The sequence below is a fragment of the Montipora capricornis genome, chromosome 9 (genome assembly GCF_036669925.1).
Source record: "Montipora capricornis isolate CH-2021 chromosome 9, ASM3666992v2, whole genome shotgun sequence".
Classification (NCBI taxonomy): Eukaryota; Metazoa; Cnidaria; class Anthozoa; order Scleractinia; family Acroporidae; genus Montipora; species Montipora capricornis.
This window is the reverse complement of record NC_090891.1, coordinates 29,297,977-29,321,081: the sequence shown is the minus strand read 5'-3', so window position 1 is coordinate 29,321,081 and position 23,105 is coordinate 29,297,977.

The following is a 23,105-nucleotide window of genomic DNA, read 5'->3' as shown; positions in this document are numbered from 1 at the left end:
AGAAAAACCCAACCATTTGGACAAACAACAAGGCGACGGACCCATTGAACCAACAGTGAGGAGACCTTGAGGTCAATGGAGACCACCGAAAAACCACCAGCCTCCTTGGGATGAAACATTACATTGCGACAAACTAGGTCAGGCTTGCCAGACCACAGAAACTTGAAGACAAGACGGTTGAGCTCTGTACGCACCCACGGAGGCATATGGACCAAGGAGGCCACATACCAAACACGTGAGAGTGCCAGGGCATTTACGATGAGGGCCTTTCCGGAAAGGGAAAGGGCCCTGGAGCGCCACGCATCAAGACAACGCGACACCGCGTCAATCCGGGGCCGCCAGTTAGCTTCAGCCAGGTCGCCGTGCCCAATATAAACACCAAGGACTTTAATTTTTGAAGAGGTCCAAGCGATGTCAACGGAAGTGGAACCACTACGAAAACGCCAAGGACCAAGCCAAAGGCCCTCGCACTTACCAAGATTAAGCTTAGAACCCGTTCCCTTTTCAAACTTTCCATAGGTATCAAAGACGGCAAGGATAGCGGAGTCCGAAGCAGCCACAACCGAAGTGTCATCAGCATATAAGGAAAGAACAGGCAAACTAGTGGATAGACCGGGCGGCCGCAGCCCCACAATGTCAGGGTGGGCCCGAAGGTTAACAGCCAGCACTTCGATAGAGATGACGTAGAGAAGAGGGGAGAGCGGGCAGCCCTGACGGACGCCGCGGGAAGGTCGAAAGAAATCTGACGAATAACCATTTAGGAGAACCGTGCTTCTGACATCCGTGTACAAGAGACGAACCCACGAAATAAACGTCGGACCAAAGCCAAAACGGGAAAGAGTGCGGAAAAGGAAAGCCCAGTCCACCCTGTCAAAAGCTTTCTCTTGGTCCAAAGACAGGATGGCGGCAGGTGTCTTAGTCTCGGAAGTAAATTCCACCAGATCTCTTAGGAAAGCCACATTCTCACCAATGTAGCGTCCACGGACGCCACAGGTTTGATCGGGGCCAATCACCAGATGGAGCACTTTTAAAAGACGCCCAGCCAGAGCCCTGGCACACAGCTTGTAGTCAACATTTAATAGACTAATCGGGCGCCAGTTTTTATGATCTAAACGGTCACCCTTCTTGAAGATAAGACAAATTAGGGCACCTCGGAGAGAAAACGGAAGAGACCCAGACGCAAAAGAATCATTGAGCACATCCACAAGATCAGCGCCCAGGATTCCCCAGAAAGTACGATAAAACTCCTTCGGGAGCCCATCTGATCCCGGTGACTTGACATCAGCCATACCATCCAAAGCCTGAAAAACCTCACCCACAGTCAAAGGACCCTCACAAGAGTCGCAGGCCGCTGGGGGAAGACGAGAGGACAGACTGTTCAAGAGATCATCCTGCACAGAGAGATCAATACTACCAGCAGAAAACAGAGATGAGTAGAAATCTACCCACGAAGAACAGATGGACGAAATATCCGTGGCAAGGGAACCATCAGAGCGCCGCATGGCGGTAATCCAGTCCGAGGTGCCACGCTTCTTCTCAAGACGCAGGAAATACTTCGAAGACATCTCACCCTCCTCCGCCCAGCGCACCCTGGAACGGATTCGGGCCCCCTCAGCTTCAAAACTGTCCAACTCCGAGATCTTTTTTAGCACCTTCTCGTAAACGTCCAGAAAGAAAATCCTACCGGCATCAATATGCGACTTCAGGTGGCAAGCAAGGGCAGTGTACACGGAACGGGAGGTCTTTCGTTCAGCCTGCTTACCCAAACAAAAACGGATGGCAATGCTCTTAATATGTTCCTTACCCCTGTCCCACCAAGAATGGAGGGAAGAGGAAGGTTTACGCAGCCTCCATGACTTCCAAAAATCCTCAACTAAAGAAACAAACTCCTGTTCCTTCAAGATAGATATATTCATTTTCCAACGACCAGGACCCCGAGGTAGAGGGGTAGGAATAGGACAGACAAGGAGAACAGCAGAGTGGTCCGAATAAGGACAGGGTAAAATTTCACATGACTTGACACAGTGAACCCAAGGTATAGGACAACCGATCAAATCTATTCGAGACGAAAGGGTCCCATCACTTCTCAGCCACGTAAAAGCTGCCGTATTAGGATGCAAGTAACGCCAAATGTCCACGACGCAACAGTCATTAAAAAGAGACTGAAGGGAACCGGAGCTGTCCGGAGCTGGATTTTGGGGGACCGGGCCACGACGATCCAAAGGCCGACTAAACACCGCATTAAAATCTCCACATAAAACAGTGGGGATAGCGGGATCCACAGTATCTGAGACAAACTGAAAAAAGTCATCGCGAGCCGGGTTTTGGTTTGGCGCATATAGACAAACCACCCGAAAAACAATACCGTTCAGTTCGAATTCCGCTAAAACAAAGCGGCCAGAAGAGTCACAAAGGCTCTTACGCAGGACATACTTGGGCCGGAACAGGAGAACCGAGCCACAAGAAAAAGCTGTACCAGGCGACGCAACGGCCTGAAAGCCGAAAGGAGAGAACCAAGATGTGCACTCGGCACTTGAAGGAACGTGCGTCTCTTGGAGGCACGCAAAATCGACCGTAGACTGTGACAACCACTGAAGGAACGATGAACGCTTATTTGCGTCCCGTAAACCACGAACATTAACAGTTAGAAACCTGGCCATGACTGAGGAAAGAAAGAAAAAAACTACTCGGGAGAGAAATCCGTCCGCTGACCATCCTCAAGGAGAGAGGAGTCAAGGGACTCAGCAGAAGCAGAGACATCAAGAGAAACGTCAGTCTCGGCCACCAACACCACATCCCCACCAAGCACAGAAGGAGAGGGCGTTGGAGAGCCGGCTTCACAAGACACATCAGACTCAGACTCAAGAGAGATATTACCAACCTTAGCGGAACCTTCATTAATATTATCTTCACTATCGGTACTGAGTTTCCGTTTTCTATTGGTGATACCCTTAGCATCATTACTAACGTCAAAGTCATTATCAACTACAGCATCATCATCATCATCATCATCATCATCATCATCAGGAATTCTTTCATTTTCAAAAACACCATTTTGCAAACTGTCACTTACATTATTTCCAACTACATTAACGCTTCCATTTTCAGTAACATTACTTTGCAGATCATTACCATGATCAAGCAAATCACTTTCAACAACAGTACTAACACTTACTTTACTCTCTTTAATTACAGTACTTTCTATATCATTAACAATTCCACCTTTTTCACTTCTGTCGCTGACAGAAACGACCAAAGGTTCATTAGTGACGCCAGGACTACTGGCGGCGCCATTTGTAACAGAGCTAGGAACAACTTCATCCTCCATAGGGCTAGGCCCGAGAGGAGAGCTCATATCGTCAGCGTTCTCATCATCTGCGTTCTCATCATCTGCGTTCTCATCATCTGCGTTCTCATCATCTGCGTTCCCATCATTTGACCCATCGTCCGAAAGCCTTTCAACAACAGCAAGACCAGCCGGGGCACCTCCAGGAGAGGGACCCGTAGTCAGATGAGGAAAGTCAGAAACACTAAGAGCCGACGAACCCACACTATCAGCATCAGAGGAACCGCCCCATGGATTGGGACAGGAGCGAGCAAAATGGCCGGACTGCCCACAGAGGCGACACTTATCCTTATTCGGGCAGTTGGCAGACACATGCCCCTGCTTAGAACACAGATTACACACAATAGGTTGCCCTCTATACCAGATGCGACAGTGATACCCATCAATAGAGATGGACCTAGGAGGGGTTTCCCTCAGAACAATGGAGACCAGCCTGGTACCAGTGTAAATTTGCTGACTCGACAGATAGGTCTGCTTCCTGACCTTTTTTACCTCACCAAAATCAGCCAGAGCATGCTCAATTTCAACATCGCTTTCCTCAAAGGGATAGTCGAAAACGTGGACCAAAGTGGTAGCAGGGCCACCACCCAAGATTTTACACCATAGTCCAAAAAGAGATACACCTTCCATAGACTTTGCCCTGCTAAAGGCTTCATCAGAGCAAAAAGTAACCCGAACAATCTCATAACCAATCTGCACAGCCAAGATGGAGTCAACATCCCCAAACTGGACAACAACCTCCTTCATTATATCTTCCTTCAACTTGCCGGCCAATTTTCTGCCGGTCAAAATATTAAGAGTATTTGGCAGCCTCATAATGTTTTTTTGTTTTTTGTTTTGTTTTTTGTTTCAAAATGAACGACAGGAACAGGAAAGAATAAACAAGAAAAAAACGAGCTTCGCCCAAAAGCCAAGTGGACACAAACAAAGCCACCAGCTCGAGAAAAAGCCAAACGTTAACTAAATACTACTTTACTGTATAATATTTTAACTATTTTGTTATAGTTTAACTATTTACTATTTAAGGCAGCCTCAGGCTGAACAAATTAACGGCTAATTTCAATATTAACTCCAACTACAAAACGTGGGGCTCACCCACGTAAAATATATATATATATACAAGGAACTTTTGCGGGATTTCCACAAAAGAAACTATGCACAAAAGGCCAAATGGCCAAACAACACCAAAGGGCACGAAGCCCAATTGGGGAAAAAACAAATGAAAAAAGAAGGAGAAAAAAAGAACAAGAGGGCAAAAGGAAGCCCAAAAAAGGGGAAAAAAAAACAATGAAAAAGCGGAAAAGATAGCAGAAAAAGATGTGGCGTACCCCGGGTTACGGCAAAAGCCGAGCATAAATCCCCGGGAGGGTAGCCAAAGGAAAGAAAAAGCAAAAGAAGGTCTTACCAAAAATGTCCTCACCAACTCCAAAGGCGAACCACAAGTGCCGAAAATCCAAAGGCAATAACAGTAGCTTGAACCACAAGTGCCACAGGCTTCCCAAGAGTAGGCTGAGATCCACGTCAAGAAAACCCCTTGACTACTCGTAACTTCTCACTTGCATTAAGTAAAATAAGGGATGGTCTATAGTTTGGAATTTTTTTCTTGCATTTCAACATGTGGTAACCACATTTACCTATCACGCGAGTGCACGTACAGAACGCATGCGTATTTGTGACATTTGTACACACATTTCGCCATGTGGTAAGCACATTTACCTACCAGGCAAATGTACGTACAGAACGCATGCGTATTTGTGACATTTGTACACACATTTCGCCTTGTGGTAAGCACATTTACCTACCAGGCGAATGTACGTACAGAACGCATGCGTATTTGTCACATTTGTACACACATTTCGCCTTGTGGTAACCACATTTACTTACCAGGCGAGTGTACGTACAGAACGCATGCGTATTTGTGACATTTGTACACAAGGAAAAAAAAAAAGAAAAAACTCTGTTCGGGGCCCCGTGCTACTTTCGATCCTGGGAGGGAGAGATTAATCGGCCCCTAAACCATACGCGACTAACCCCTTGACTACTCGTAACTTCTCACTTGCATTAAGTAAAATAAGGGATGGTCTATAGTTTGGAATTTTTTTCTTGCATTTCAACATGTGGTAACCACATTTACCTATCACGCGAGTGCACGTACAGAACGCATGCGTATTTGTGACATTTGTACACACATTTCGCCATGTGGTAAGCACATTTACCTACCAGGCAAATGTACGTACAGAACGCATGCGTATTTGTGACATTTGTACACACATTTCGCCTTGTGGTAAGCACATTTACCTACCAGGCGAATGTACGTACAGAACGCATGCGTATTTGTCACATTTGTACACACATTTCGCCTTGTGGTAACCACATTTACTTACCAGGCGAGTGTACGTACAGAACGCATGCGTATTTGTGACATTTGTACACAAGGAAAAAAAAAAAGAAAAAACTCTGTTCGGGGCCCCGTGCTACTTTCGATCCTGGGAGGGAGAGATTAATCGGCCCCTAAACCATACGCGACTAACCCCTTGACTACTCGTAACTTCTCACTTGCATTAAGTAAAATAAGGGATGGTCTATAGTTTGGAATTTTTTTCTTGCATTTCAACATGTGGTAACCACATTTACCTATCACGCGAGTGCACGTACAGAACGCATGCGTATTTGTGACATTTGTACACACATTTCGCCATGTGGTAAGCACATTTACCTACCAGGCAAATGTACGTACAGAACGCATGCGTATTTGTGACATTTGTACACACATTTCGCCTTGTGGTAAGCACATTTACCTACCAGGCGAATGTACGTACAGAACGCATGCGTATTTGTCACATTTGTACACACATTTCGCCTTGTGGTAACCACATTTACTTACCAGGCGAGTGTACGTACAGAACGCATGCGTATTTGTGACATTTGTACACAAGGAAAAAAAAAAAGAAAAAACTCTGTTCGGGGCCCCGTGCTACTTTCGATCCTGGGAGGGAGAGATTAATCGGCCCCTAAACCATACGCGACTAACCCCTTGACTACTCGTAACTTCTCACTTGCATTAAGTAAAATAAGGGATGGTCTATAGTTTGGAATTTTTTTCTTGCATTTCAACATGTGGTAACCACATTTACCTATCACGCGAGTGCACGTACAGAACGCATGCGTATTTGTGACATTTGTACACACATTTCGCCATGTGGTAAGCACATTTACCTACCAGGCAAATGTACGTACAGAACGCATGCGTATTTGTGACATTTGTACACACATTTCGCCTTGTGGTAAGCACATTTACCTACCAGGCGAATGTACGTACAGAACGCATGCGTATTTGTCACATTTGTACACACATTTCGCCTTGTGGTAACCACATTTACTTACCAGGCGAGTGTACGTACAGAACGCATGCGTATTTGTGACATTTGTACACAAGGAAAAAAAAAAAGAAAAAACTCTGTTCGGGGCCCCGTGCTACTTTCGATCCTGGGAGGGAGAGATTAATCGGCCCCTAAACCATACGCGACTAACCCCTTGACTACTCGTTTTTTTTTTTGTATTTAGGCGATCCCCCGAGCGAGGTGCAATGCCCGGAAGTCTTGACAACAGAAAATGGAAACAACAGAAATGGGGATCGCCCAGGAGAGGGAGCACCCCCTAAACGGGGCCGGCACACCAAATTCGTCGGGGAGTCGAACCCCGCCTCTCCTACAGAGATAAAAAGTCTAAAACGCGAAACATGCTAATAAAAGGCAAAACAACAAAAAAGGATTAAAAACAGACGTGGAGATGAAAATAATAAGTGTAAGCAATATTTACAAGAGCGAATGAACTAAAAAGAGCAAACGAAGGAGGAACCACTAATGTGTCCAAAAACGCCGTTACCACCCCACTGGCGGAGGAAGTATTTGCGGCGACGGCTAGAGTTAAAACGTTTAAAATACAAAGGCAGATAAAAACGTAGGCGGGCCTTTATACCAGAGATAAGGTGAACTGCACTGGGGGGCTCTGAGCGAAAACGGTGATCATTGCGCTGTGACCAGACCAGATATTTACAAACGTTCAACAGGTAGCAAAATACCCTGGGAACGCAACGCATCTCATCCGACGAAAAACCAAAGAGGGCATGGCGAAGAGAAATAGACGGAGCCAGAGGGGAAGCCCGGGAGAGTTGAGTCTGGACCCAAGCATACCCACTCTGAACAAGAGGACAAAAGAAGAATAGGTGTTCGAGACTTTCCAGCTGAAAACCACAAAAACAGGATAAAGGGATAGTGGGACACCATGAAGAAATGCGCTCGGCAGTATATAGGACCCCGTGGGCAATCTTCCAGTTAAGATCGGACACCTTGCGATCTAGGGGGAGGAAAAACAATGAACTCCAGGTGGCAGGCCAGTACAATGCACCAAAAGAAGGGAAAAACTTGGAAACGCAGTTGGGCACGGCAGGGTTAAGCTTGAGGAAGAGAGAGTAAACAAACTTGCAGGACATCGAGTGGACAGGAAAAGGGCCACCAACAGACCCACCGAAAACCAAACCAGAAGGGGACATGGAGCCACCAAGGGCCGACCATGAACGAAAAAGGGCAGAATAGAAGGGAGGGAAAGAAGCAGACGGAAAAGATGAAGGGCTCGAAAGAAAAGCGAGAGGAGAAACTCCAAGCCGGTCGAGAAGCCAGTACTTCAACAGAAAAACCCAACCATTTGGACAAACAACAAGGCGACGGACCCATTGAACCAACAGTGAGGAGACCTTGAGGTCAATGGAGACCACCGAAAAACCACCAGCCTCCTTGGGATGAAACATTACATTGCGACAAACTAGGTCAGGCTTGCCAGACCACAGAAACTTGAAGACAAGACGGTTGAGCTCTGTACGCACCCACGGAGGCATATGGACCAAGGAGGCCACATACCAAACACGTGAGAGTGCCAGGGCATTTACGATGAGGGCCTTTCCGGCAAGGGAAAGGGCCCGGGAACGCCACGCATCAAGACAACGCGACACCGCGTCAATCCGGGGCCGCCAGTTAGCTTCGGCCAGGTCGCCGTGCCCAATATAAACACCAAGGACTTTAATTTTTGAAGAGGTCCAAGCGATGTCAACGGAAGTAGAGCCACTACGAAAACGCCAAGGACCAAGCCAAAGGCCCTCGCACTTACCAAGATTAAGCTTGGAACCCGTTCCCTTTTCAAACTTTCCATAGGTATCAAAGACGGCAAGAATAGCGGAGTCCGAAGCAGCCACAACGGAAGTGTCATCAGCATATAAGGAAAGAGCAGGCAAACTAGTGGATAGACCGGGCGGCCGCAGCCCCACAATGTCAGGGTGGGCCCGAAGGTTAACAGCCAGCACTTCGATAGAGATGACGTAGAGAAGAGGGGAGAGCGGGCAGCCCTGACGGACGCCGCGGGAAGGTCGAAAGAAATCTGACGAATAACCATTTAGGAGAACCGTGCTTCTGACATCCGTGTACAAAAGACGAACCCACGAAATAAACGTCGGACCAAAGCCAAAACGGGAAAGAGTGCGGAAAAGGAAAGCCCAGTCCACCCTGTCAAAGGCTTTCTCTTGGTCCAAAGACAGGATGGCGGCAGGTGTCTTAGTCTCGGAAGTAAATTCCACCAGATCTCTTAGGAAAGCCACATTCTCACCAATGTAGCGTCCACGGACGCCACAGGTTTGATCCGGGCCAATCACCAGATGAAGCACTTTTAAAAGACGCCCAGCCAGAGCCCTGGCACACAGCTTGTAGTCAACATTTAATAGACTAATCGGGCGCCAGTTTTTATGATCTAAACGGTCACCCTTCTTGAAGATAAGACAAATGAGGGCACCTCGGAGAGAAAACGGAAGAGACCCAGACGCAAAAGAATCATTGAGCACATCCACAAGATCAGCGCCCAGGATTCCCCAGAAAGTACGATAAAACTCCTTCGGGAGTCCATCTGATCCCGGTGACTTGACATCAGCCATACCATCCAAAGCCTGAAAAACCTCACCCACAGTCAAAGGACCCTCACAAGAGTCGCAGGCCGCTGGGGGAAGACGAGAGGACAGACTGTTCAAGAGATCATCCTGCACAGAGAGATCAATACTACCAGCAGAAAACAGAGATGAGTAGAAATCTACCCACGAAGAACAGATGGACGAAATATCCGTGGCAAGGGAACCATCAGAGCGCCGCATGGCGGTAATCCAGTCCGAGGTGCCACGCTTCTTCTCGAGACGCAGGAAATACTTCGAAGACATCTCACCCTCCTCCGCCCAGCGCACCCTGGAACGGATTCGGGCCCCCTCAGCCTCAAAACTGTCCAACTCCGAGATCTTTTTTAGCACCTTCTCGTAAACGTCCAGGAAGGAGATCCTACCGGCATCAATATGCGACTTCAGGTGGCAAGCAAGGGCAGTGTACACGGAACGGGAGGTCTTTCGTTCAGCCTGCTTACCCAAACAAAAACGGATGGCAATGCTCTTAATATGTTCCTTACCCCTGTCCCACCAAGAATGGAGGGAAGAGGAAGGTTTACGCAGCCTCCATGACTTCCAAAAATCCTCAACTAAAGAAACAAACTCCTGTTCCTTCAAGATAGAAATATTCATTTTCCAACGACCAGGACCCCGAGGTAGAGGGGTAGGAATAGGACAGACAAGGAGAACAGCAGAGTGGTCCGAATAAGGACAGGGTAAAATTTCACATGACTTGACACAGTGAACCCAAGGTATAGGACAACCGATCAAATCTATTCGAGACGAAAGGGTCCCATCACTTCTCAGCCACGTAAAAGCTGCCGTATTAGGATGCAAGTAACGCCAAATGTCCACGACGCAACAGTCATTAAAAAGAGACTGAAGGGAACCGGAGCTGTCCGGAGCTGGATTTTGGGGGACAGGGCCACGACGATCCAAAGGCCGACTAAACACCGCATTAAAATCTCCACATAAAACAGTGGGGATAGCGGGATCCACAGTATCTGAGACAAACTGAAAAAAGTCATCGCGCGCCGGGTTTTGGTTTGGCGCATATAGACAAACCACCCGAAAAACAATACCGTTCAGTTCGAATTCCGCTAAAACAAAGCGGCCAGAAGAGTCACAAAGGCTCTTACGCAGGACATACTTGGGCCGGAACAGGAGAACCGAGCCACAAGAAAAAGCTGTACCAGGCGACGCAACGGCCTGAAAGCCGAAAGGAGAGAACCAAGATGTGCACTCGGCACTTGAAGGAACGTGCGTCTCTTGGAGGCACGCAAAATCGACCGTAGACTGTGACAGCCACTGAAGGAACGATGAACGATTATTTGCGTCCCGTAAACCACGAACATTAACAGTTAGAAACCTGGCCATGACTGAGGAAAAAAAGAAAAAAACTACTCGGGAGAGAAATCCGTCCGCTGACCATCCTCAAGGAGAGAGGAGTCAAGGGACTCAGCAGCAGAGACATCAAGAGAAACGTCAGTCTCGGCCACCAACACCACATCCCCACCAAGCGCAGAAGGAGAGGGCGTTGGAGAGCCGGCTTCACAAGACACATCAGACTCAGACTCAAGAGAGATATTACCAACCTTAGCGGAACCTTCATTAATATTATCTTCACTATCGGTACTGAGTTTCCGTTTTCTATTGGTGATACCCTTAGCATCATTACTAACGTCAAAGTCATTATCAACTACAGCATCATCATCATCATCATCATTATCATCATCATCATCATCATCATCATCATCATCATCATCATCATCAGGAATTCTTTCATTTTCAATAACACCATTTTGCAAACTGTCACTTACATTATTTCCAACTACATTAACGTTTCCATTTTCAGTAACACTACTTTGCAGATCATTACCATGATCAAGCAAATCACTTTCAACAACAGTATTAACACTTACTTTACTCTCTTTAATTACGGTACTTTCTATATCATTAACAATTCCACCTTTTTCACTTCTGTCGCTGACAGAAACGACCAAAGGTTCATTAGTGACGCCAGGACTACTGGCGGCGCCATTTGTAACAGCGCTAGGAACAACTTCATCCTCCATAGGGCTAGGCCCGAGAGGAGAGCTCATATCGTCAGCGTTCTCATCATCTGCGTTCTCATCATCTGCGTTCTCATCATCTGCGTTCTCATCATCTGCGTTCCCATCATTTGACCCATCGTCAGAAAGCCTTTCAACAACAGCAAGACCAGCCGGGGCACCTCCAGGGGAGGGACCCGTAGTCAGATGAGGAAAGTCAGAAACACTAAGAGCCGACGAACCCACACTATCAGCATCAGAGGAACCGCCCCATGGATTGGGACAGGAGCGAGCAAAATGGCCGGACTGCCCACAGAGGCGACACTTATCCTTATTCGGGCAGTTGGCAGACACATGCCCCTGCTTAGAACACAGATTACACACAATAGGTTGCCCTCTATACCAGATGCGACAGTGATACCCATCAATAGAGATGGACCTAGGAGGGGTTTCCCTCAGAACAATGGAGACCAGCCTGGTACCAGTGTAAATTTGCTGACTCGACAGATAGGTCTGCTTCCTGACCTTTTTTACCTCACCAAAATCAGCCAGAGCATGCTCAATTTCAACATCGCTTTCCTCAAAGGGATAGTCGAAAACGTGGACCAAAGTGGTAGCAGGGCCACCACCCAAGATTTTACACCATAGTCCAAAAAGAGATACGCCTTCCATAGACTTTGCCCTGCTAAAGGCTTCATCAGAGCAAAAAGTAACCCGAACAATCTCATAACCAATCTGCACAGCCAAGATGGAGTCAACATCCCCAAACTGGACAACAACCTCTTTCATTATATCTTCCTTCAACTTGCCGGCCAATTTTCTGCCGGTCAAAATATTAAGAGTATTTGGCAGCCTCATAATGTTTTTTTGTTTTTGTTTTGTTTTTTTGTTTCAAAATGAACGACGGGAACAGGAAAGAATAAACAAGAAAAAAACGAGCTTCGCCCAAAAGCCAAGTGGACACAAACAAAGCCACCAGCTCGAGAAAAAACCAAACGTTAACTAAATACTACTTTACTGTATAATATTTTAACTATTTTGTTATAGTTTAACTATTTACTATTTAAGGCAGCCTCAGGCTGAACAAATTAACGGCTAATTTCAATATTAACTCCAACTACAAAACGTGGGGCTCACCCACGTAAAATATATTTATATACAAGGAACTTTTGCGGGATTTCCACAAAAGAAACTATGCACAAAAGGCCAAATGGCCAAACAACACCAAAGGGCACGAAGCCCAATTGGGGAAAAAACAAATGAAAAAAGAAGGAGAAAAAAAAGGACAAGAGGGCAAAAGGAAGCCCAAAAAAGGGCAAAAAAACAATGAAAAAGCGGAAAAGATAGCAGAAAAAGATGTGGCGTACCCCGGGTTACGGCAAAAGCCGAGCATAAATCCCCGGGAGGGTAGCCAAAGGAAAGAAAAAGCAAAAGAAGGTCTTACCAAAAATGTCCTCACCAACTCCAAAGGCGAACCACAAGTGCCGCAAATCCAAAGGATATAACAGAAGCTTGAACCACAAGTGCCACAGGCTTCCCAAGAATAGGCTGAGATCCACGTCAAGAAAACCCTTGACTACTCGTAACTTCTCACTTGCATTAAGTAAAATAAGGGATGGTCTATAGTTTGGAATTTTTTTCTTGCATTTCAACATGTGGTAACCACATTTACCTATCACGCGAGTGCACGTACAGAACGCATGCGTATTTGTGACATTTGTACACACATTTCGCCATGTGGTAAGCACATTTACCTACCAGGCAAATGTACGTACAGAACGCATGCGTATTTGTGACATTTGTACACACATTTCGCCTTGTGGTAAGCACATTTACCTACCAGGCGAATGTACGTACAGAACGCATGCGTATTTGTCACATTTGTACACACATTTCGCCTTGTGGTAACCACATTTACTTACCAGGCGAGTGTACGTACAGAACGCATGCGTATTTGTGACATTTGTACACAAGGAAAAAAAAAAGAAAAAACTCTGTTCGGGGCCCCGTGCTACTTTCGATCCTGGGAGGGAGAGATTAATCGGCCCCTAAACCATACGCGACTAACCCCTTGACTACTCGTAACTTCTCACTTGCATTAAGTAAAATAAGGGATGGTCTATAGTTTGGAATTTTTTTCTTGCATTTCAACATGTGGTAACCACATTTACCTATCACGCGAGTGCACGTACAGAACGCATGCGTATTTGTGACATTTGTACACACATTTCGCCATGTGGTAAGCACATTTACCTACCAGGCAAATGTACGTACAGAACGCATGCGTATTTGTGACATTTGTACACACATTTCGCCTTGTGGTAAGCACATTTACCTACCAGGCGAATGTACGTACAGAACGCATGCGTATTTGTCACATTTGTACACACATTTCGCCTTGTGGTAACCACATTTACTTACCAGGCGAGTGTACGTACAGAACGCATGCGTATTTGTGACATTTGTACACAAGGAAAAAAAAAAAGAAAAAACTCTGTTCGGGGCCCCGTGCTACTTTCGATCCTGGGAGGGAGAGATTAATCGGCCCCTAAACCATACGCGACTAACCCCTTGACTACTCGTAACTTCTCACTTGCATTAAGTAAAATAAGGGATGGTCTATAGTTTGGAATTTTTTTCTTGCATTTCAACATGTGGTAACCACATTTACCTATCACGCGAGTGCACGTACAGAACGCATGCGTATTTGTGACATTTGTACACACATTTCGCCATGTGGTAAGCACATTTACCTACCAGGCAAATGTACGTACAGAACGCATGCGTATTTGTGACATTTGTACACACATTTCGCCTTGTGGTAAGCACATTTACCTACCAGGCGAATGTACGTACAGAACGCATGCGTATTTGTCACATTTGTACACACATTTCGCCTTGTGGTAACCACATTTACTTACCAGGCGAGTGTACGTACAGAACGCATGCGTATTTGTGACATTTGTACACAAGGAAAAAAAAAAAGAAAAAACTCTGTTCGGGGCCCCGTGCTACTTTCGATCCTGGGAGGGAGAGATTAATCGGCCCCTAAACCATACGCGACTAACCCCTTGACTACTCGTAACTTCTCACTTGCATTAAGTAAAATAAGGGATGGTCTATAGTTTGGAATTTTTTTCTTGCATTTCAACATGTGGTAACCACATTTACCTATCACGCGAGTGCACGTACAGAACGCATGCGTATTTGTGACATTTGTACACACATTTCGCCATGTGGTAAGCACATTTACCTACCAGGCAAATGTACGTACAGAACGCATGCGTATTTGTGACATTTGTACACACATTTCGCCTTGTGGTAAGCACATTTACCTACCAGGCGAATGTACGTACAGAACGCATGCGTATTTGTCACATTTGTACACACATTTCGCCTTGTGGTAACCACATTTACTTACCAGGCGAGTGTACGTACAGAACGCATGCGTATTTGTGACATTTGTACACAAGGAAAAAAAAAAAGAAAAAACTCTGTTCGGGGCCCCGTGCTACTTTCGATCCTGGGAGGGAGAGATTAATCGGCCCCTAAACCATACGCGACTAACCCCTTGACTACTCGTAACTTCTCACTTGCATTAAGTTTTTTTTGTATTTAGGCGATCCCCCGAGCGAGGTGCAATGCCCGGAAGTCTTGACAACAGAAAATGGAAACAACAGAAATGGGGATCGCCCAGGAGAGGGAGCACCCCCTAAACGGGGCCGGCACACCAAATTCGTCGGGGAGTCGAACCCCGCCTCTCCTACAGAGATAAAAAGTCTAAAACGCGAAACATGCTAATAAAAGGCAAAACAACAAAAAAGGATTAAAAACAGACGTGGAGATGAAAAAAATAAGTGTAAGCAATATTTACAAGAGCGAATGAACTAGAAAGAGCAAACGAAGGAGGAACCACTAATGTGTCCAAAAACGCCGTTACCACCCCACTGGCGGAGGAAGTATTTGCGGCGACGGCTAGAGTTAAAACGTTTCAAATACAAAGGCAGATAAAAACGTAGGCGGGCCTTTATACCAGAGATAAGGTGAACTGCACTGGGGGGCTCTGAGCGAAAACGGTGATCATTGCGCTGTGACCAGACCAGATATTTACAAACGTTCAACAGGTAGCAAAATACCCTGGGAACGCAACGCATCTCATCCGACGAAAAACCAAAGAGGGCATGGCGAAGAGAAATAGACGGAGCCAGAGGGGAAGCCCGGGAGAGTTGAGTCTGGACCCAAGCATACCCACTCTGAACAAGAGGACAAAAGAAGAATAGGTGTTCGAGACTTTCCAGCTGAAAACCACAAAAACAGGATAAAGGGATAGTGGGACACCATGAAGAAATGCGCTCGGCAGTATATAGGACCCCGTGGGCAATCTTCCAGTTAAGATCGGACACCTTGCGATCTAGGGGGAGGAAAAACAATGAACTCCAGGTGGCAGGCCAGTACAATGCACCAAAAGAAGGGAAAAACTTGGAAACGCAGTTGGGCACGGCAGGGTTAAGCTTGAGGAAGAGAGAGTAAACAAACTTGCAGGACATCGAGTGGACAGGAAAAGGGCCACCAACAGACCCACCGAAAACCAAACCAGAAGGGGACATGGAGCCACCAAGGGCCGACCATGAACGAAAAAGGGCAGAATAGAAGGGAGGGAAAGAAGCAGACGGAAAAGATGAAGGGCTCGAAAGAAAAGCGAGAGGAGAAACTCCAAGCCGGTCGAGAAGCCAGTACTTCAACAGAAAAACCCAACCATTTGGACAAACAACAAGGCGACGGACCCATTGAACCAACAGTGAGGAGACCTTGAGGTCAATGGAGACCACCGAAAAACCACCAGCCTCCTTGGGATGAAACATTACATTGCGACAAACTAGGTCAGGCTTGCCAGACCACAGAAACTTGAAGACAAGACGGTTGAGCTCTGTACGCACCCACGGAGGCATATGGACCAAGGAGGCCACATACCAAACACGTGAGAGTGCCAGGGCATTTACGATGAGGGCCTTTCCGGCAAGGGAAAGGGCCCGGGAACGCCACGCATCAAGACAACGCGACACCGCGTCAATCCGGGGCCGCCAGTTAGCTTCGGCCAGGTCGCCGTGCCCAATATAAACACCAAGGACTTTAATTTTTGAAGAGGTCCAAGCGATGTCAACGGAAGTAGAGCCACTACGAAAACGCCAAGGACCAAGCCAAAGGCCCTCGCACTTACCAAGATTAAGCTTGGAACCCGTTCCCTTTTCAAACTTTCCATAGGTATCAAAGACGGCAAGAATAGCGGAGTCCGAAGCAGCCACAACGGAAGTGTCATCAGCATATAAGGAAAGAACAGGCAAACTAGTGGATAGACCGGGCGGCCGCAGCCCCACAATGTCAGGGTGGGCCCGAAGGTTAACAGCCAGCACTTCGATAGAGATGACGTAGAGAAGAGGGGAGAGCGGGCAGCCCTGACGGACGCCGCGGGAAGGTCGAAAGAAATCTGACGAATAACCATTTAGGAGAACCGTGCTTCTGACATCCGTGTACAAAAGACGAACCCACGAAATAAACGTCGGACCAAAGCCAAAACGGGAAAGAGTGCGGAAAAGGAAAGCCCAGTCCACCCTGTCAAAGGCTTTCTCTTGGTCCAAAGACAGGATGGCGGCAGGTGTCTTAGTCTCGGAAGTAAATTCCACCAGATCTCTTAGGAAAGCCACATTTTCACCAATGTAGCGTCCACGGACGCCACAGGTTTGATCCGGGCCAATCACCAGATGAAGCACTTTTAAAAGACGCCCAGCCAGAGCCCTGGCACACAGCTTGTAGTCAACATTTAATAGACTAATCGGGCGCCAGTTTTTATGATCTAAACGGTCACCCTTCTTGAAGATAAGACAAATGAGGGCACCTCGGAGAGAAAACGGAAGAGACCCAGACGCAAAAGAATCATTGAGCACATCCACAAGATCAGCGCCCAGGATTCCCCAGAAAGTACGATAAAACTCCTTCGGGAGTCCATCTGATCCCGGTGACTTGACATCAGCCATACCATCCAAAGCCTGAAAAACCTCACCCACAGTCAAAGGACCCTCACAAGAGTCGCAGGCCGCTGGGGGAAGACGAGAGGACAGACTGTTCAAGAGATCATCCTGCACAGAGAGATCAATACTACCAGCAGAAAACAGAGATGAGTAGAAATCTACCCACGAAGAACAGATGGACGAAATATCCGTGGCAAGGGAACCATCAGAGCGCCGCATGGCGGTAATCCAGTCCGAGGTGCCACGCTTCTTCTCGAGACGCAGGAAATACTTCGAAGACATCTCACCCTCCTCCGCCCAGCGCACCCTGGAACGGATTCGGGCCCCCTCAGCCTCAAAACTGTCCAACTCCGAGATCTTTTTTAGCACCTTCTCGTAAACGTCCAGGAAGGAGATCCTACCGGCATCAATATGCGACTTCAGGTGGCAAGCAAGGGCAGTGTACAGGGAACGGGAGGTCTTTCGTTCAGCCTGCTTACCCAAACAAAAACGGATGGCAATGCTCTTAATATGTTCCTTACCCCTGTCCCACCAAGAATGGAGGGAAGAGGAAGGTTTACGCAGCCTCCATGACTTCCAAAAATCCTCAACTAAAGAAACAAACTCCTGTTCCTTCAAGATAGAAATATTCATTTTCCAACGACCAGGACCCCGAGGTAGAGGGGTAGGAATAGGACAGACAAGGAGAACAGCAGAGTGGTCCGAATAAGGACAGGGTAAAATTTCACATGACTTGACACAGTGAACCCAAGGTATAGGACAACCGATCAAATCTATTCGAGACGAAAGGGTCCCATCACTTCTCAGCCACGTAAAAGCTGCCGTATTAGGATGCAAGTAACGCCAAATGTCCACGACGCAACAGTCATTAAAAAGAGACTGAAGGGAACCGGAGCTGTCCGGAGCTGGATTTTGGGGGACAGGGCCACGACGATCCAAAGGCCGACTAAACACCGCATTAAAATCTCCACATAAAACAGTGGGGATAGCGGGATCCACAGTATCTGAGACAAACTGAAAAAAGTCATCGCGCGCCGGGTTTTGGTTTGGCGCCTATAGACAAACCACCCGAAAAACAATACCGTTCAGTTCGAATTCCGCTAAAACAAAGCGGCCAGAAGAGTCACAAAGGCTCTTACGCAGGACATACTTGGGCCGGAACAGGAGAACCGAGCCACAAGAAAAAGCTGTACCAGGCGACGCAACGGCCTGAAAGCCGAAAGGAGAGAACCAAGATGTGCACTCGGCACTTGAAGGAACGTGCGTCTCTTGGAGGCACGCAAAATCGACCGTAGACTGTGACAGCCACTGAAGGAACGATGAACGCTTATTTGCGTCCCGTAAACCACGAACATTAACAGTTAGAAACCTGGCCATGACTGAGGAAAAAAAGAAAAAAACTACTCGGGAGAGAAATCCGTCCGCTGACCATCCTCAAGGAGAGAGGAGTCAAGGGACTCAGCAGCAGAGACATCAAGAGAAACGTCAGTCTCGGCCACCAACACCACATCCCCACCAAGCGCAGAAGGAGAGGGCGTTGGAGAGCCGGCTTCACAAGACACATCAGACTCAGACTCAAGAGAGATATTACCAACCTTAGCGGAACCTTCATTAATATTATCTTCACTATCGGTACTGAGTTTCCGTTTTCTATTGGTGATACCCTTAGCATCATTACTAACGTCAAAGTCATTATCAACTACAGCATCATCATCATCATCATTATCATCATCATCATCATCATCATCATCATCATCATCATCATCATCAGGAATTCTTTCATTTTCAATAACACCATTTTGCAAACTGTCACTTACATTATTTCCAACTACATTAACGTTTCCATTTTCAGTAACACTACTTTGCAGATCATTACCATGATCAAGCAAATCACTTTCAACAACAGTATTAACACTTACTTTACTCTCTTTAATTACGGTACTTTCTATATCATTAACAATTCCACCTTTTTCACTTCTGTCGCTGACAGAAACGACCAAAGGTTCATTAGTGACGCCAGGACTACTGGCGGCGCCATTTGTAACAGCGCTAGGAACAACTTCATCCTCCATAGGGCTAGGCCCGAGAGGAGAGCTCATATCGTCAGCGTTCTCATCATCTGCGTTCTCATCATCTGCGTTCTCATCATCTGCGTTCTCATCATCTGCGTTCCCATCATTTGACCCATCGTCAGAAAGCCTTTCAACAACAGCAAGACCAGCCGGGGCACCTCCAGGGAGGGACCCGTAGTCAGATGAGGAAAGTCAGAAACACTAAGAGCCGACGAACCCACACTATCAGCATCAGAGGAACCGCCCCATGGATTGGGACAGGAGCGAGCAAAATGGCCGGACTGCCCACAGAGGCGACACTTATCCTTATTCGGGCAGTTGGCAGACACATGCCCCTGCTTAGAACACAGATTACACACAATAGGTTGCCCTCTATACCAGATGCGACAGTGATACCCATCAATAGAGATGGACCTAGGAGGGGTTTCCCTCAGAACAATGGAGACCAGCCTGGTACCAGTGTAAATTTGCTGACTCGACAGATAGGTCTGCTTCCTGACCTTTTTTACCTCACCAAAATCAGCCAGAGCATGCTCAATTTCAACATCGCTTTCCTCAAAGGGATAGTCGAAAACGTGGACCAAAGTGGTAGCAGGGCCACCACCCAAGATTTTACACCATAGTCCAAAAAGAGATACGCCTTCCATAGACTTTGCCCTGCTAAAGGCTTCATCAGAGCAAAAAGTAACCCGAACAATCTCATAACCAATCTGCACAGCCAAGATGGAGTCAACATCCCCCAACTGGACAACAACCTCTTTCATTACATCTTCCTTCAACTTGCCGGCCAATTTTCTGCCGGTCAAAATATTAAGAGTATTTGGCAGCCTCATAATGTTTTTTTGTTTTTGTTTTGTTTTTTTGTTTCAAAATGAACGACGGGAACAGGAAAGAATAAACAAGAAAAAAACGAGCTTCGCCCAAAAGCCAAGTGGACACAAACAAAGCCACCAGCTCGAGAAAAAACCAAACGTTAACTAAATACTACTTTACTGTATAATATTTTAACTATTTTGTTATAGTTTAACTATTTACTATTTAAGGCAGCCTCAGGCTGAACAAATTAACGGCTAATTTCAATATTAACTCCAACTACAAAACGTGGGGCTCACCCACGTAAAATATATTTATATACAAGGAACTTTTGCGGGATTTCCACAAAAGAAACTATGCACAAAAGGCCAAATGGCCAAACAACACCAAAGGGCACGAAGCCCAATTGGGGAAAAAACAAATGAAAAAAGAAGGAGAAAAAAGGACAAGAGGGCAAAAGGAAGCCCAAAAAAGGGAAAAAAAAAAAAAACAATGAAAAAGCGGAAAAGATAGCAGAAAAAGATGTGGCGTACCCCGGGTTACGGCAAAAGCCGAGCATAAATCCCGGGAGGGTAGCCAAAGGAAAGAAAAAGCAAAAGAAGGTCCTACCAAAAATATCCTCACGAACTCCAAAGGTGAACCACAAGTGCCGCAAATCCAAAGGCAATAACAGAAGCTTGAACCACAAGTGCCACAGGCTTCCCAAGAGTAGGCTGAGATCCACGTCAAGAAAACCCCTTGACTACTCGTAACTTCTCACTTGCATTAAGTAAAATAAGGGATGGTCTATAGTTTGGAATTTTTTTCTTGCATTTCAACATGTGGTAACCACATTTACCTATCACGCGAGTGCACGTACAGAACGCATGCGTATTTGTGACATTTGTACACACATTTCGCCATGTGGTAAGCACATTTACCTACCAGGCAAATGTACGTACAGAACGCATGCGTATTTGTCACATTTGTACACACATTTCGCCTTGTGGTAAGCACATTTACCTACCAGGCGAATGTACGTACAGAACGCATGCGTATTTGTCACATTTGTACACACATTTCGCCTTGTGGTAACCACATTTACTTACCAGGCGAGTGTACGTACAGAACGCATGCGTATTTGTGACATTTGTACACAAGGAAAAAAAAAAAGAAAAAACTCTGTTCGGGGCCCCGTGCTACTTTCGATCCTGGGAGGGAGAGATTAATCGGCCCCTAAACCATACGCGACTAACCCCTTTACTACTCGTAACTTCTCACTTGCATTAAGTAAAATAAGGGATGGTCTATAGTTTGGAATTTTTTTCTTGCATTTCAACATGTGGTAACCACATTTACCTATCACGCGAGTGCACGTACAGAACGCATGCGTATTTGTGACATTTGTACACACATTTCGCCATGTGGTAAGCACATTTACCTACCAGGCAAATGTACGTACAGAACGCATGCGTATTTGTGACATTTGTACACACATTTCGCCTTGTGGTAAGCACATTTACCTACCAGGCGAATGTACGTACAGAACGCATGCGTATTTGTCACATTTGTACACACATTTCGCCTTGTGGTAACCACATTTACTTACCAGGCGAGTGTACGTACAGAACGCATGCGTATTTGTGACATTTGTACACAAGGAAAAAAAAAAAGAAAAAACTCTGTTCGGGGCCCCGTGCTACTTTCGATCCTGGGAGGGAGAGATTAATCGGCCCCTAAACCATACGCGACTAACCCCTTGACTACTCGTAACTTCTCACTTGCATTAAGTAAAATAAGGGATGGTCTATAGTTTGGAATTTTTTTCTTGCATTTCAACATGTGGTAACCACATTTACCTATCACGCGAGTGCACGTACAGAACGCATGCGTATTTGTGACATTTGTACACACATTTCGCCATGTGGTAAGCACATTTACCTACCAGGCAAATGTACGTACAGAACGCATGCGTATTTGTGACATTTGTACACACATTTCGCCTTGTGGTAAGCACATTTACCTACCAGGCGAATGTACGTACAGAACGCATGCGTATTTGTCACATTTGTACACACATTTCGCCTTGTGGTAACCACATTTACTTACCAGGCGAGTGTACGTACAGAACGCATGCGTATTTGTGACATTTGTACACAAGGAAAAAAAAAAAGAAAAACTCTGTTCGGGGCCCCGTGCTACTTTCGATCCTGGGAGGGAGAGATTAATCGGCCCCTAAACCATACGCGACTAACCCCTTGACTACTCGTAACTTCTCACTTGCATTAAGTAAAATAAGGGATGGTCTATAGTTTGGAATTTTTTTCTTGCATTTCAACATGTGGTAACCACATTTACCTATCACGCGAGTGCACGTACAGAACGCATGCGTATTTGTGACATTTGTACACACATTTCGCCATGTGGTAAGCACATTTACCTACCAGGCAAATGTACGTACAGAACGCATGCGTATTTGTGACATTTGTACACACATTTCGCCTTGTGGTAAGCACATTTACCTACCAGGCGAATGTACGTACAGAACGCATGCGTATTTGTCACATTTGTACACACATTTCGCCTTGTGGTAACCACATTTACTTACCAGGCGAGTGTACGTACAGAACGCATGCGTATTTGTGACATTTGTACACAAGGAAAAAAAAAAAGAAAAAACTCTGTTCGGGGCCCCGTGCTACTTTCGATCCTGGGAGGGAGAGATTAATCGGCCCCTAAACCATACGCGACTAACCCCTTGACTACTCGTAACTTCTCACTTGCATTAAGTAAAATAAGGGATGGTCTATAGTTTGGAATTTTTTTCTTGCATTTCAACATGTGGTA